This window comes from Chenopodium album, chromosome 9 (genome assembly GCF_948465745.1).
Source record: "Chenopodium album chromosome 9, dcCheAlbu1.1, whole genome shotgun sequence".
Lineage (NCBI taxonomy): Eukaryota > Viridiplantae > Streptophyta > Magnoliopsida > Caryophyllales > Amaranthaceae > Chenopodium > Chenopodium album.
In genome coordinates this window covers 65082673-65096879 of record NC_137842.1, presented here as the reverse complement: position 1 = coordinate 65096879, position 14207 = coordinate 65082673, and the positions used below count along the sequence as shown (strand labels likewise).

Sequence of the window (14207 nt, the reverse complement as noted above, 5' to 3'; positions counted from 1 at the left end):
TACTTAAATATTACTTCTTACTTTATACTCCCTTTGTCCCATTTTACTTGCAACATTTTGACTGGACACGCTTGCCGATGCACATGTTTGACCGTCAATATCTTTTATTATAGATTTATATAAGCTGTAAAAAGTTTATATTAAGAAACTATACATTAAAATAGACCTAGCAACATCTTACATGATTACATTAACTTTCATATAATAATTAAAAAAGATGATCAAAGGGAGACATATGAATAGTGCACAAAGTCAAAACGTTGCGAGTAATTTGGGACGGAGGGAGTACTTCATGTTGAATAATGCTTGGAAGAGTTTAGAATCAATTAACCACAAATAGAACTCAATAACATGTCCTTTTATTTTATTTTATTTTATTTTTTGAAACAATGTCCAAAAAAAATTATTAGTTAATTCTCAAACATAATTTCCAAAAATGACGGGAAGGGTAAAAAAAAAACAATGGTAGCAATTATTAAACCGTTACTAAAATCTCTCTCTAATTATTAAACAATATTTTAATGAATGGCCTAGAGAAAATTTTGGTGAAAAATAAGTTTTCAATGCATATAAATTTATCATCAAAGAACAAAGAAATAAAAAATGCATGTAGTAGCTTACACAATATAGACACAAACAACAATAAATATCGCTTAAATTAAGTATGGAATGCGATATTGAAGAAACTGCTCGTGATTTTTTCCCATTTTTTAGGGTTTGTAAAGATGGTCACATTGATAGGTACATCCTTACAACCCAAGTCCCCGCGGGTGTTGACCCATTTACCGGGGTTCATACCAAAGACATTGTAATATCAAAAGACCCGAAAATATCGGGCCGGATGTTCCTCCCTAGGTTGGATGATACGGATAGCGAAGATGATAGTCCAAAGAATAGGAGTCTACCAAAGGATAGGAGTCTACCATTGCTTGTTCATTACCATGGTGGAGGCTTTTGTACCGGGTCAGCCTTTGGTCCAATAATTAAGCAATTCTTGAGTAACTTAGTTTCTATGACCCAAGTGGTTGCTATTACTATAGACTATAGGTTGGCACCCGAGAACCCGTTACCCATTGCATATGAAGATAGTTGGGACGCATTCAAATGGATTGCGTCCCATGTAAATAGGAACGGGCCTGAGCCTTGGTTAAATGATTATGTGAAATTTAATCGAGTTATTTTGGCCGGAGAAAGTACTGGCGCTAATCTTGCCCATGATGTTGCAATTAGAGGTAGTGTTGAACCCTTAGAGGGGTTAAAACTTGAAAGTCTATTAGCCATTCACCCGTATTTCTGCACAAAACAACAACGTGAACCTGTAGTTAATTATATATATCCGTCGAGGGATGAGGAACCAAGGTTGAACCCTAATACAGATCCAAGATTATACAAGTTGGCGTGTGATAAGGTACTAATTTGTGTCGCGGAAAAGGATAGGTACAAAGAAAGGGGATTTGATTACTATGATACCTTAGAAACAAGATGGGAAGGCAAGGTTGAACTTGTGGAGACATTGGGGGAAGGCCATTGCTTTCATTTGCTTGATGCTGGCTCCCCAAATATTGACCCTTTGATGGCTAAGCTTGTTTCTTTTATAAATGAGGATTCTTATTAGATGATTTATTACTTCCTTATTTATATTTGTAAATATATATATATGTATATCATACGTCTTAAATTCCTTTTTGTTCTTTTAAGTTCTTCCTACAATTTTGAGTTTTTTCTCGCAAAAAAATTTCAAAGCGGAAGAACAAAAAAAGATTGAGGAATGGACACTGTACGTATCTCATCTATACCTTTTTTGAATTGAATATCCCAATAAAATGTCCAATTTTTCTTATAGTAGTGGCTTGTGATCGATTTTACCATTATATATATGAGTATGATAATCAGCATATTATAATAGTTTTCTATCATAAAAAATATGTTGTGATTTCTACAAATTAATTAAAGACATCAATCATTTCTGTTTGTATGAAAAAAAAATTAAAATATCCTTGTTGACTTCGATCTAAATTTCGAGTAATATTTTCTCCATGTGTTTTATATGGGTATTTTACTATAGATTTCTAAACTTATACAAGTATCATTTTAGCGAATGCATTTTATAATAACACTTATTTACAACCATTAAGACTTATATAACATTACTCTTAATTTATTAGACTAATTATGAATTGGTTTTTTAATCGTCGTATAGTATATTCTTCTTTAGAACAAATAAATAACTAATATACCTTTGATTTGTGGTCTTGCTTTTTTTTTTTTTTTTTTTGAAGACAATTTGTGTTCTTACTTATATAAAAGAAAATATGGCAAATAGATACAAATTATTTTACTAGATGATGATCTTTGATTCAAATAGTTAAATTTCGAGGGCCAATAATCTCTTGCAGACAAAAGATAGATAATTAAATTGCACATCTAGCTAATAGAAGTTGAGGAAACTTTTAACGATATTATATTGTTATATTGCCATAATAAAAAGGGTAAAGGGTCAAAAAATAATTATAATTCTATGCATAGTATAGTATTTACAAAGTATTAATAAATAAATAACCTAAAAATTGAAACCCTGGAAAGAATATAGGAAGAGGAGATCGTCGGATCGGAGATTTAGAGTTATCTGTTTAATTATTTTGAGTTGTATTTGATTAAATTAATTGTTCTAGACAATAAAAATTTCAGATTGTCAACTTATATTTCTAGGAAAAAAAAATTATATGGTTTTTATCATAGCTTTTTTGGTGCAGCAGGCCACACGGTATGGCCTGCTGCCAAGTCAGTAAAAATAACGGATTACGGAGTATGACGCGTGCATAACGGGGTTACTATTCAAGCGCATAACGAGGTTATTGGTTTGTCAGGGTTACTTGTATTTTTCAGGGGTTACTTGTATTTTTTTTTTTTCAGGAGTTACTTGTATTTTTTTTTTTCAGGGGTTACTTTTTTTTTTTTTTCAGGAGTTAGTTGTATTTTTTTTCCTCCAAAGGTTACTTGTATGGATTACTTATTTAAGGGTTACTTGTATGGATTACTTATTTAAGGGTTACTTGTATTTTTTTTTTTTCAGGGGTTACTTGTATGGATTAATTCAAGGGTTACTTGTATGAGTTACTTATTCAAGGGTTACTTATATGAGTTACTTCAAAGGTTACTTGTATGAATTATTTATTCTATGGTTACTTACTTACTTGTATGAATTACTTATTCAATGGTTACTTGTTACTTGTATGAATTACTTATTCAATGGTTACTTGTTACTTATTCAAGGGTTGCTTGTAGGCCCCATACCAAACCAGTAACACCCTACAATTAACCCTTGACCAAAACCGGTAACACCCTACAAGTAACCCATGACCAAACCAGTAACACCCTACAAGTAACCCCCGACCAAAACCAGTAACACCCTACAAGTAACCCCCGACCAAAACCAGTAACACCCTACAAGTAACCCCCGACTAAACCAGTAACACCCTACAAGTAACCCCCGACCAAAACCAGTGACACTCTACAAGTAACCCCCGACCAAACCAGTAACACCCTACAAGTAACCCCCGACCAAAACCAGTAACACCTTACAAGTAACCCCCCACCAAACCAGTAACACCCTACAAATAACCCCCGACCAAAACCAGTAACACCCTACAAGTAACCCCTGACCAAAACCAGTAACACCCTACATGTAACCCATGACCAAACCAGTAACACCCTACAAGTAACCCCTGAACAAACTAGTAATACCCTACAATTTTTGACGTAGAATGTTCGATCTAAGATTCCACAAAGAAAACGAGCTGAAATTCCTTTGGTTCTCATCGATTTCACTACTTCAAATGTTGTTGATGAACTTAAGGATAATTAATCACAATTTTTTCACAACAATTTACACCCAATTTCTACAATTTCGGGCTTTAATTGTAGCAGTTTAGCAAAGAGGAGAGAGAAAATGGGTAGAGTAGAGATATAGTTGTTGGTGATGTGTGGTTTGACTTAAAGAAGAAGCTAAGAAAAGAAGAAAGAGAAAATGGGTGGAGTAGAGATATCCTTGTTGGTGATGTGTGGTTTGGCTTAGAGAAAAAGCTAAGAAAAAAAGGAGATAGAAGAGTTGTGGTATTTAAAAAAAAAATAAAAAATAAAAATTGTGGTTGCCACACCATGTGGCCAGCCACATACAAAAATTTGTGGGTTTTTATTGTATTTTGTAATCTCGTGATAGTTAAGATTTACCAAAATCACAATAATAAGCAAGGAAATATGTTAAAACTTATGAAATTATAACTTTGACGTAATTAAAAATAGTTAGAAATAAAGGTGATTTTGAGAATATGGAAACGTTAATTGAGAGTGTATAAAACATTTTTCTGGACCTTAGGGTTCGTTTGGCATTGCTGTGGTTTTCTGTTTTTTGGTTTTTTGTTTTTTAAAAGTATAGGATATAGTCCCATAATGAATAAAAAATTATTTAAACATATTAAAATTATAATAATTTTGAAAACTGACAACAGAAAAGTGGAAACACCTTTTTCTTGTTTCTTGTTTTTGATTTTAAAAAAAACAGGAAACTGAAAACCAAAAATGATGCCAAACAAGCCCTTAATTATTACCTTAAGTTTTTTTTTTTTTTTTTTTTGTAGAGTTAGCCCTTAACATGATATCAGAGCCAGCGTGATACAAAGATCACAAGTTCAAATCTCATACACCGTACCCCCCACTTTCAAGTGGAATATTTCGCGGTAGGTGTAGCAAGGGCCTATGATGCATTCACATTTCAAACCCAACAAACTCTTGTGTGAAAGGACATAATAGAGTATAAAATTTATTCTTAGGCCTTAACCATTACCTTTATATTTTGATTGAGTTAGTCCTCTAACAATAACCAAAATTTGTTAAGACCTTATATATTTTTTTTGACGGCTGTTAAGACCTTATATAAATAAAACTTAATTTTTCTTAATTGTTGTTGTATAATTGTAGATACTTTTTCTACTTTTGACTTCTACTCATTTTGTTGTAAATTTTCCAATTAACATCACTAAGTTGTAACTATGCTAATAATTTCTAAAATTGATCATTAAAGGATCATAGAATATTAGAATTGAATTTGTTTTTCATACCTATTTTCTCTGTTTAATTGAAGGGTAAAAAGGAGAATCTTAAAGTTTAAAACCAACTTGAGAGTCCATGCAATAATAACATAGAAACATATTGCACATCTAAATTTATTAGTTACTTGTATTTGTTACCTACCAAACAAAATTTCCAAGAATAGCGATTAGAAAATGACAATAATAAAGTTGTCAAAAAGAAAAAAGAAAATGACAATGACAGTAAAGAAAGAGAGGGAAAAGAAATGAATAAGACCATCTAAAAACGAATGGCCTAGAGAAAATGTTGGTGAAGATTAGGTGTAATTATAAAATTATACAAAATATACATATTAAGATTTTCTCATCCAACTTAAGAAATTTAAAATAAAAGGGTGATAAAGTAGTAAATTACACAAAATGGCCACCAATATCAAGAGGGAATTAAGTGTGGAATTAGATTTAGAAGAATTTACTCTAGATTTTTTCCCTTTTTTTAGAGTTTGTAAAGATGGTCACGTTGATAGGTACATCCTCACAGTTGAAGAAAAGCCAGGTATTGATCCGATTACCGGAGTTCAAACCAAAGACATAGTAATATCAAATGATCCTGAAATAACGGGTCGAATATTTCTCCCTAAAATGGATGAAACCGGTGATGATACGGGTGACCCGAAAAGCAAGAAGGGTTTACAATTGTTTGTTCATTTTCATGGAGGGAGTTTTTGTACCGGATCAGCCTTTAGCCCAATTACCAAGGAATTCTTGACCCATTTCGTTTATAGAGCCCAAGTGGTTGCCATAACAGTGAACTTTAGGCTAGCCCCCGAGTACCCCTTACCCATTGCATACGACGATTGTTGGGCCGCATTTAAATGGATAGCGTCGCATACAAATGGGAATGGGTCGGAGCCTTGGCTAAATGATTATGTGGATTTTAATCGGGTGTTCGTGGGTGGGGAAAGTAGTGGAGCTAACCTTGCCCATGATGTGGCAATTAGGGCTAGTGTTGAACCCATTGGTGATGGATTAAAACTAGTTGGGTTACTAGCCATTCAACCTTATTTCGCCACAAGAGAAATCACAAGATTAATCCAATATTTGTATCCGTCGAGTAGAGAATTGATTAATGAACCAAAGTTGAATCTAAATATTGATCCAAGATTGTGCAAGTTGGCGTGTGATAAGGTATTGATTTGTGTTGCGGAAAATGATAAGTTCAAGGAAAGAGGATTAACATATTATTACAGCTTAAAATCAAGGTGGGAAGGGAATGTTGAATTAGTGGAGACATTGGGGGAAGGCCACTGCTTTCATTTGCTAAATACTAAATCTCCCAATATAGAACATTTGATGGCTAAACTTGTTTCTTTTGTTAGAAAGGATGATTAGATTAGATTAGATTAGATTAGATTAATAATTACCTCTTCATTTGTTTTATTATATATAATAAGCACTCCATAATACTATAACGTATTTTATTACTCGTAGTATGTATATGTATACTATTTTAAAATGTTCAAAAAACTGCCTGCAATTTTTATTATAGCATGGGAAATTAGGTATGTTCCTGTTTTCATCATTATCCTTTTGTTTCCTTTTGTTTTACACACTTATCTTACATTCACAAAGCCACAGAAAGTGAGTGTGTGTGTGTGTTTTTTTTTTAAAAAAGTTCTTTTACAAAAAATGGGTGTATGTATGAAAAAGGTGCATTAAAATACGAATTGAGTAAAAAAAAATATTAGGATTGAAAAGTAAGGTGGTAAAAAATAATATTCCCTTCGTCCTTTTATTAAAGTCCCATTTCTAACATTTATTAATCACATAATAATGAAAAATAGGACTCCAATAAAAGAACAGAGGAATTACTTGTATTTAAAATAGAATAAAGTTTAATTTGGACAATGTTTAAAAAAATTAAAAAGAATAATTTCACTCTTGGACACCAAATTAAACCTCATTAAATGAAAACCGTATGTATTAACATCTTAGCTAGAAATAAATCATGTTTAATTTATATATATATATATATATATATATATATATATATATATATATATATATATATATATATATATATATATATATATATATATATATATATATATATATTAAAAAATACTCCATAACAAGTAAGCATCTAATTTTAAAAAAAAATAAATCAAAGTATGTTATGTTAATGGAGAGTTCATCAACCTACCCAATGCTGGGATGGTTCAAATGGGGTAATTCTACGCTTTGTTGACGTTGAAAAGTACCATAAAACAAAAGAGTAAATTAAACAACAACATAAAAATCTTGAACGTCTATTTTTTTTTTTCCCTTAATGCCTAACATTAATCCATGAAGTAATAAATACTCCGTAGATTGCTAAAAAAAATTCTCTATTAATAAGTGTATATCTCAGGTGAGGTATTAAATATCAACTAGTCTTCTGATCCGTGGAATGCACGGTTTATTTATAGGAATACTATACAAATAATTATTTTTTAATATATTTATACTGGCAAATGAATAGTTTATAGAGGAGATCGAAGAAGAGGTAAAAATTGAATGCAATTGTAGTAGAAACTAAACTGAAGGAAAGTGAACCAAACAACATTCAATAATTTATACATGTATAGAATTAAAGTTTTTTTTTTCATATGAGAAAAGGGAATAAAAAAAAATATTAAATGAAGTGACATGTGGCATTGGAGAAAAAAAAAACGAAATGTACATGTAGGCATGTGGCATTATAGGGATGATGGTTTTTGTTTTTAAATACTAATAAAGTATAGATTCGTCTATTTTTGTGTTATGCATGGGTTATCTAATTATCTTTATAGTAGAGATCTTGCTAACAAGTGTCTCATAGTCGTCACATAACTACTTACGCACTCCGTTTCACACCGATCTTCCCACTTTAACGATACACATTTGTCAACGCATTATTTTGACCATAAAGGCTTAAACTACTCATTGAGAATTTGAGACCGAATACATTAAGAGCAAACATGACTATGTTATGTTTTACATAGTATATAAGTATTAAGATTAATTTTGAAGACTTTCTCATCTTATAATATCAATATTTCACATAGGAAGATTTTATTTTAATGGAGGGACTAAATTATGCATGTCAAAATCACGCGTTAATTAGTGTAATCAATGTTTTTTTAAAATTTAATACCTCCATTTTATAGTCATATTAGGTTAGTGCTCATGCGATGCACAAATTTAACCAAAAAAAATATTGCGCAATAATAATTGTAGACATTGTCATTTTTTGGATGGATTTAGTTGGAAGAAAATTGGCAATATATATAATTTTTAATGATATTTAATGTATGGTAAAGAATAAGGTATAAAGACTAGGAAATTTTGTTTTTTACCACCTTACAAAAGCACTAAAATCTCTTTTACCACCTCCCAAAAAAAAAGTATTACTTTACCACCTTATAAAAAAAATAAATATAGGTTTTACCACCTCCACCTGACTCCGGTGACGGAAAGTTGCTGTGGGTCCCACCATTTCTCATTTCCCTCCACATTTATGACAAAAAATACGATTTCCCTCTCTTTCTTCCTTTTCTCACCTTCCCCTCTGAATTATCATCAATTCTCACCTCTCTCCATCAATTTCTCATCAATTTCTCCCTTACATTCAACCTTGTCACTCTCTCTCCTCTCATTTTCTGATATTTGTCAAAAAGCAAACCCTAAGTCGCACAGTTCTTCCCTCAGCAAGAGTAGTTGGGACCACAATAGCGAAGCTACTGAGCGAGGTATCTGTCATCTTCAACGCGTAAAGGTCCAAAAGCTTGAGTCTTTGCTGACAAAGAATCTCGAATTCTGACGAAAGAGGTATTTTTTAGCTCCTTACTGTACTTTGTGTGGGTAATTGGGAGTAATTTGGGGTAAAATTTGCTGTTTTTGGGAATATGTGAATTAAACAATTATAAACCCTAATTATGCGAATCTTTGACTTGGTTGAACTGTGTTATTGTTAATTAATTAGTTGATTAGGGTTTTATTTATATTTTAATTGTTAATTAAGTGCAAAGTGTAGCCTAATTGGTCTTGCATGTTGTAATTTGTGAGTAGTTGTAAACTGGATTGAATGATTAATTGTTCAATTAAATACTGAGATTGTGCATTGTTGTGTTTGTTTTGTTGTTGTTGGACCTGTTACAGCTAGGATGGATAAAGTGAACCTTAAAATGACATTGGGGGGTGCATTTATACCCTCATTAGTTGGTAAAAATAGAAGGGTGTTAAATTGGGATGGTGGTTGGGTTTATGTGAGGAAAAATGTTCCTGTTTCTAGCATAGATGTACACTACTTGAGGGAGTCAGCTATACATGGTTTTGTGTATGCTACTGTTAGGGTGCCTAAGGGATTTAGTTGTTGGTATAAACAGAAAGGGAAGTCTTGGGTAACTGGTAAAAGGGAGTTGAATAGTGATGATGAGGTAAAGGGGTTCCTTGAGACAGTGAATAAAGATGGGGAAATAGAGATGTATGTGACTAGCCATGAGCAAATTCAAGCAACTGATAAAACACCATTTAATCTTATAGATGGTAATGAGTTGACTTCAAAAGAGAGGAGCAGACTTAAAAAGAAATTTGGTGGGCCTAGAATACTTAAGACAGGCCCAAAGGATACTAGCTTAGAAGTAAGGAGAAGCCCAAGGTTAAAAGGGATTGAGATTCATGACAAAGAAGCTGAGGACAGGGGTGAAAGAGTGCATGCAGCTACAGATAGAGTGACAGCAAAAGATAAGGGAAAGGGAAAGTTAGGTGAGGGAGCTTCTGGGAAGTTTACTGCAGCTGAAAAGGGTAAGGGAAAGGTTCTTGAGGGAGCTATTGGTGCTAGATCTGGGGGTGAAGAACCTAGGAAGCAAGGTGCAGGCAAGAAGAAGCAAGGAGCAGGGAAGAAGTTGGTGTTTGAAGATGAGTACAGTGATAGGGAGGGAGGAACTGAGTCTTCTGATTCTGAGCACAGTGATCTAGGACTGGACTGGGAGGAGGGAGAAGAGGATGTGTATGATGATGAATCTGATGAAGAGTGGTTGAGGCAAAACTTAGATCTGCTTAGAAGTGAGGTGAAGGGCAGCTTGGAAGGTGTAGGTGAAGATCCAGAGGAGCCTAAGGATCCTAGGGTTGACATTGATAGACATCTGAACTCACTTGACATCAGGGTTGAAGAAGAAGCTGATGATGAATCTGAGGAACTTAGGAGCTTAGATGGTGAGTCTGATGATGACAATGGTGGTTGTACTTGGTTTAATGCTGAAACAGATTTCTCCAAGCCTATCCAATTTGAAGTGGGTTTAAAGTTCAGCAATGTTCAAGTGGTGAGGAAAGCTTTGAGGCAACATGCAATTGAGAATAGGTATGAGTACTACCTATTACATAATGACAGCAAAAGGATAACAGCTTACTGTAGAAGAAGGTGTAGTTGTCAGTACAACAAGAAAAGTTGTAGATTGGTTCAGTGTACTTGTGTGAAAGGGAGGAAGTGCAGATTCAAGTTCTATGCTTCCAGGTTACTGAAATCAGATGCTTTCCAGATTAAGTCTTTAGTGTTGAAGCATAGGTGTGTAAGGACAAAGATGAACAAGAAGGTGACAGCTGAATTTCTGGCAGACAGGTACTTAGAGGAATTTAGGAGTAACCCAGGGTGGAAGTTAAGACAGATTCAAGAGAGGGCATTGAATGATTTGGGGATTAAAGTTGGGTATTACAAAGCCTGGTTGGCAAGAAGCAGGGCCAAATTGGTTATTTATGGGAGTGCAGCTGAGCAATATGCTAGGGTATGGGACTATGGGAAAGCTATCCTAAAGTACAACCCAGGCAGCAGTTGCAATGTGGTTGTGGATACAATGGATCAGATACAGAGGCCAATCTTCATGAGAATGTACATTTGCCTTGCTCCACTGAGTTTTGGGTTTGTCTCTGGTTGCAGACCCATTATTGGGGTAGATGGTTGCCACCTTAAAGGAGCATATCCTGGGCAAATCTTGGTGGCTGTAAGTAAAGATGGAAATAACAACATATTTCCAATAGCCTGGGCAACATGTGAGATTGAAAATAAGGAGACATGGGTTTGGTTTCTTCAAAGTCTGATGGAGTCACTAGGGTGCTTTGACAAAGGACATGGCTTGACTTTCATGTCTGATAGGCAGAAAGTAAGTGCCTTGACTCTGTTTTTTTTTAATTTTTTTTTATACATGTATATGGTTTAACTTTTGTGTATGTTGTCATATGCTAGGGATTGATTGAAGCATTTGCTGAAGTTGTCCCAAAGGCAGAGCTGAGGTTCTGTGTCAGACACATTTGGGCAAATTTCAAATTGCAATTTCATGGGGCCACTTTCAAGGAGCTTTTTTGGGCAGCAGCTAGGGCAAGCACAGTGGTATATACAAGAACTTTGACTTTATCTTTGCATTTGTTTTGAATATTTTGTGTATAATTGTGTTTGCATGTGATATCTTGTGTGTGAATGTATAATTTGGATTGTTGAATTTGGGATAGCTGTATATCCTTTGTTTGGCATTGCTGTACAAACTGAGTAATTTTTGTATGCTGTGTGTCTTTGTGTGTGTGTGTGTGTTAGTTTGAATTTGAGGTGGCTATGGAGTCAATTCAGTTCCTCAATGACGAAGCATATGAGTACCTTGCAAACATCCCCCCCCACCACTGGTCTAGGCATGCTTTCTCAACTACATGCAAGTCTAACATGTTGTTAAACAACATGTGTGAGACTTTTAATGCTGTGATTAGGGAAGCTAGGGATAAGCCCATTCTTACCCAAATGGAATGGTTAAGAAGGTACATGATGAAGAGAAGTAATGATAAGTGGGAGGCTGCCTCTAGCTGGGAGGGTTTATTAACACCATATGTCAACAAGTTGTTTGATGGCATTGAGAAGTATGCTAGGGCATGTACTGTTGTGGCTTCTAGGGGAGAGACCTATGAGGTTCAATACAAAGATGACCAGTGCATTGTTGACTTGTCAAATAGGACCTGCACTTGCTATAGATGGGAGTTGACAGGGATACCCTGTACCCATGCTTATGCTTGCATTTTAGACAAGAGGGAGGACCCTGAGTTGTATGTGCATCCACACTATTATAGGGTCACTTACCTAGATGCATATGAGTCTCCTATAGCTGCAATGCCTGGTTCAAAGCATTGGGAAAGGGTCCAGCTTAGAGAGCCTTTGCCACCTGTGATAAAGGTTCAGCCAGGCAGACCAAAAGGGAAAAAAAGGAAGCTTGAACAAGGTGAAGGGTCTGATGCTGCTACTTCTCAGGGGAAAAAACAAAAGATCAAAAAGCAATGTAGCAACTGTGGTGGGTTTGGACATTATGCCAAGACCTGTAAGCAAGGTCCTGCACCAGAAAAACCACAGCAGCCTGCACAAAATCCCAAAGGGGGAAGGCCACAGCTGCAGACAGCTTGGATGAAAGAGCAAAGGAAGAAAAGTGAGGCTAAAGCTGCAAAACAGGTATATACATGAAATGTTGCATTCATTGTATGTGTTTTAGGTTGATGACTTATGTTTTTTTTTTTTTTTTTTTTTTTTTTGAAATGCAGGCTGCATTGACAATGCCAAAACCACAGGCTACTACTGCAGCAACATCTTCCCAGCCTACAGCAACTGCCCCTGCATCATCAGCACCCTATCAATCTCTGAGTCAACCCACTCCTAGAGGCAGAAAAAAGAGCTCAACTCAACCCCAACCAAATGAGTCTTCATCTCAGCCAGCCCAAGCAACACAACCAAGGCCCAAGCTGCCAGTTACCAGAAGCAGGACAAAGAATTTGAACAGCTTGTAATAGTTTAGAGAATCTGTACTTCATGAACAACTTAGTTTTTTAAGTAATTTCATGTGTGTAGTTGGACAACTTAGTTTTTTAAGGTCAACATATGTAGTGCTCTTTTGCTGCAACACTTTCTCAACATTTTGTATGCATATGTAAATATGCCTTTTGCTACTACAATGAATGGGAATGACTAAATTAAGCACTACAAGTTAGAGCAACCTTTTCAAAATATTTCATTTCATTTCATTACGCAAAATATTCAAATACATAACATGATACCTTAACAAAAGCCATAAAACATTGCCTAAATTGACTAATGTCCACACTAATCCTAAGTTCTAGCAAAATACAAGGACATAACCAAACCTAGGAAACAAAACACAACAACACCCATAAACATAGTCAAATTCTTTGATGATCCATCATTTCCTTGACTCTCCATGCTCATCTTCTTCCTGTCAGAATTCAGTGCCTTACACTTGATCTTCAAGGAATCAATTTCATTCAACAAGCATCTCCTCTGCCCACTCACATCATCTACTTCCCTCTTCAAGTCATTTATCTCACCCTTCATCAATTTCTTGTCAAGTATTAAGTTGTTAATCACCTCTGTTTGCCATGGTGTTCCATCTGGCTGATCCACCCACTCAAAGGCTTTACAACCCCTTGTCTCTGTCACAGGGTCATAGAACTTGCACGACCTGAACTTGCGTCCCGGATTCTCCCTAGTCCAGGAAGTAAGCCTCGCCATGGGTACTCCGCATTGACATTTTTTTTCTTTTGATGGTGAATAGCTTACGGAAGACATTTCCTTCAACAATTGGCAAGCACCATCATCAACATTACTCCCAGTTGAACAAAATTACCATTGCCATACCCTAATTATAATAATCAATTCAAATTTAAAAAACCCCAATTCAATTGAAACTAACAAAAACCCTAATGTTAAAAGTACGAAATTGGGGTTCAATTCTTAAGTCATATCCACAATTACAATCAAACATCACATTTGCGACATAATTCAGACAACAATTTGCAAAAATTTGCTACAAAATCATCTAATTCGAGATTTAATTGAACATCGTACCTCCTTCCAATTTCTGTCTCAGTGAACTTTGTTAATTCAGCACAAATATCAAACAAGTCGATGCTGGGAATGCTAGGGCACACTTAAATTGAGTTTTTTGGAACCAAATCGAAAAAAAAAACAAAAATCTGTTGATTTTTTGGAACAAATTGGTTAAAAGGGGTATTTATAACGGAAAATCGAGGAACAAAGGGGTAAATTTCAAAAAGTAGCCG

General features: G+C 34.8%; 2 pseudogenes; both read left to right on the top strand.

The window, feature by feature from the left end:
- Window positions 1–664: 664 nt before the first annotated feature.
- On the top strand, window positions 665–1615 carry LOC145557972 (2-hydroxyisoflavanone dehydratase pseudogene; annotated as a pseudogene).
- A 3892-nt stretch (window positions 1616–5507) lies between these two features.
- LOC145557971 (2-hydroxyisoflavanone dehydratase pseudogene) lies at window positions 5508–6479 on the top strand (annotated as a pseudogene).
- Window positions 6480–14207: the final 7728 nt, after the last annotated feature.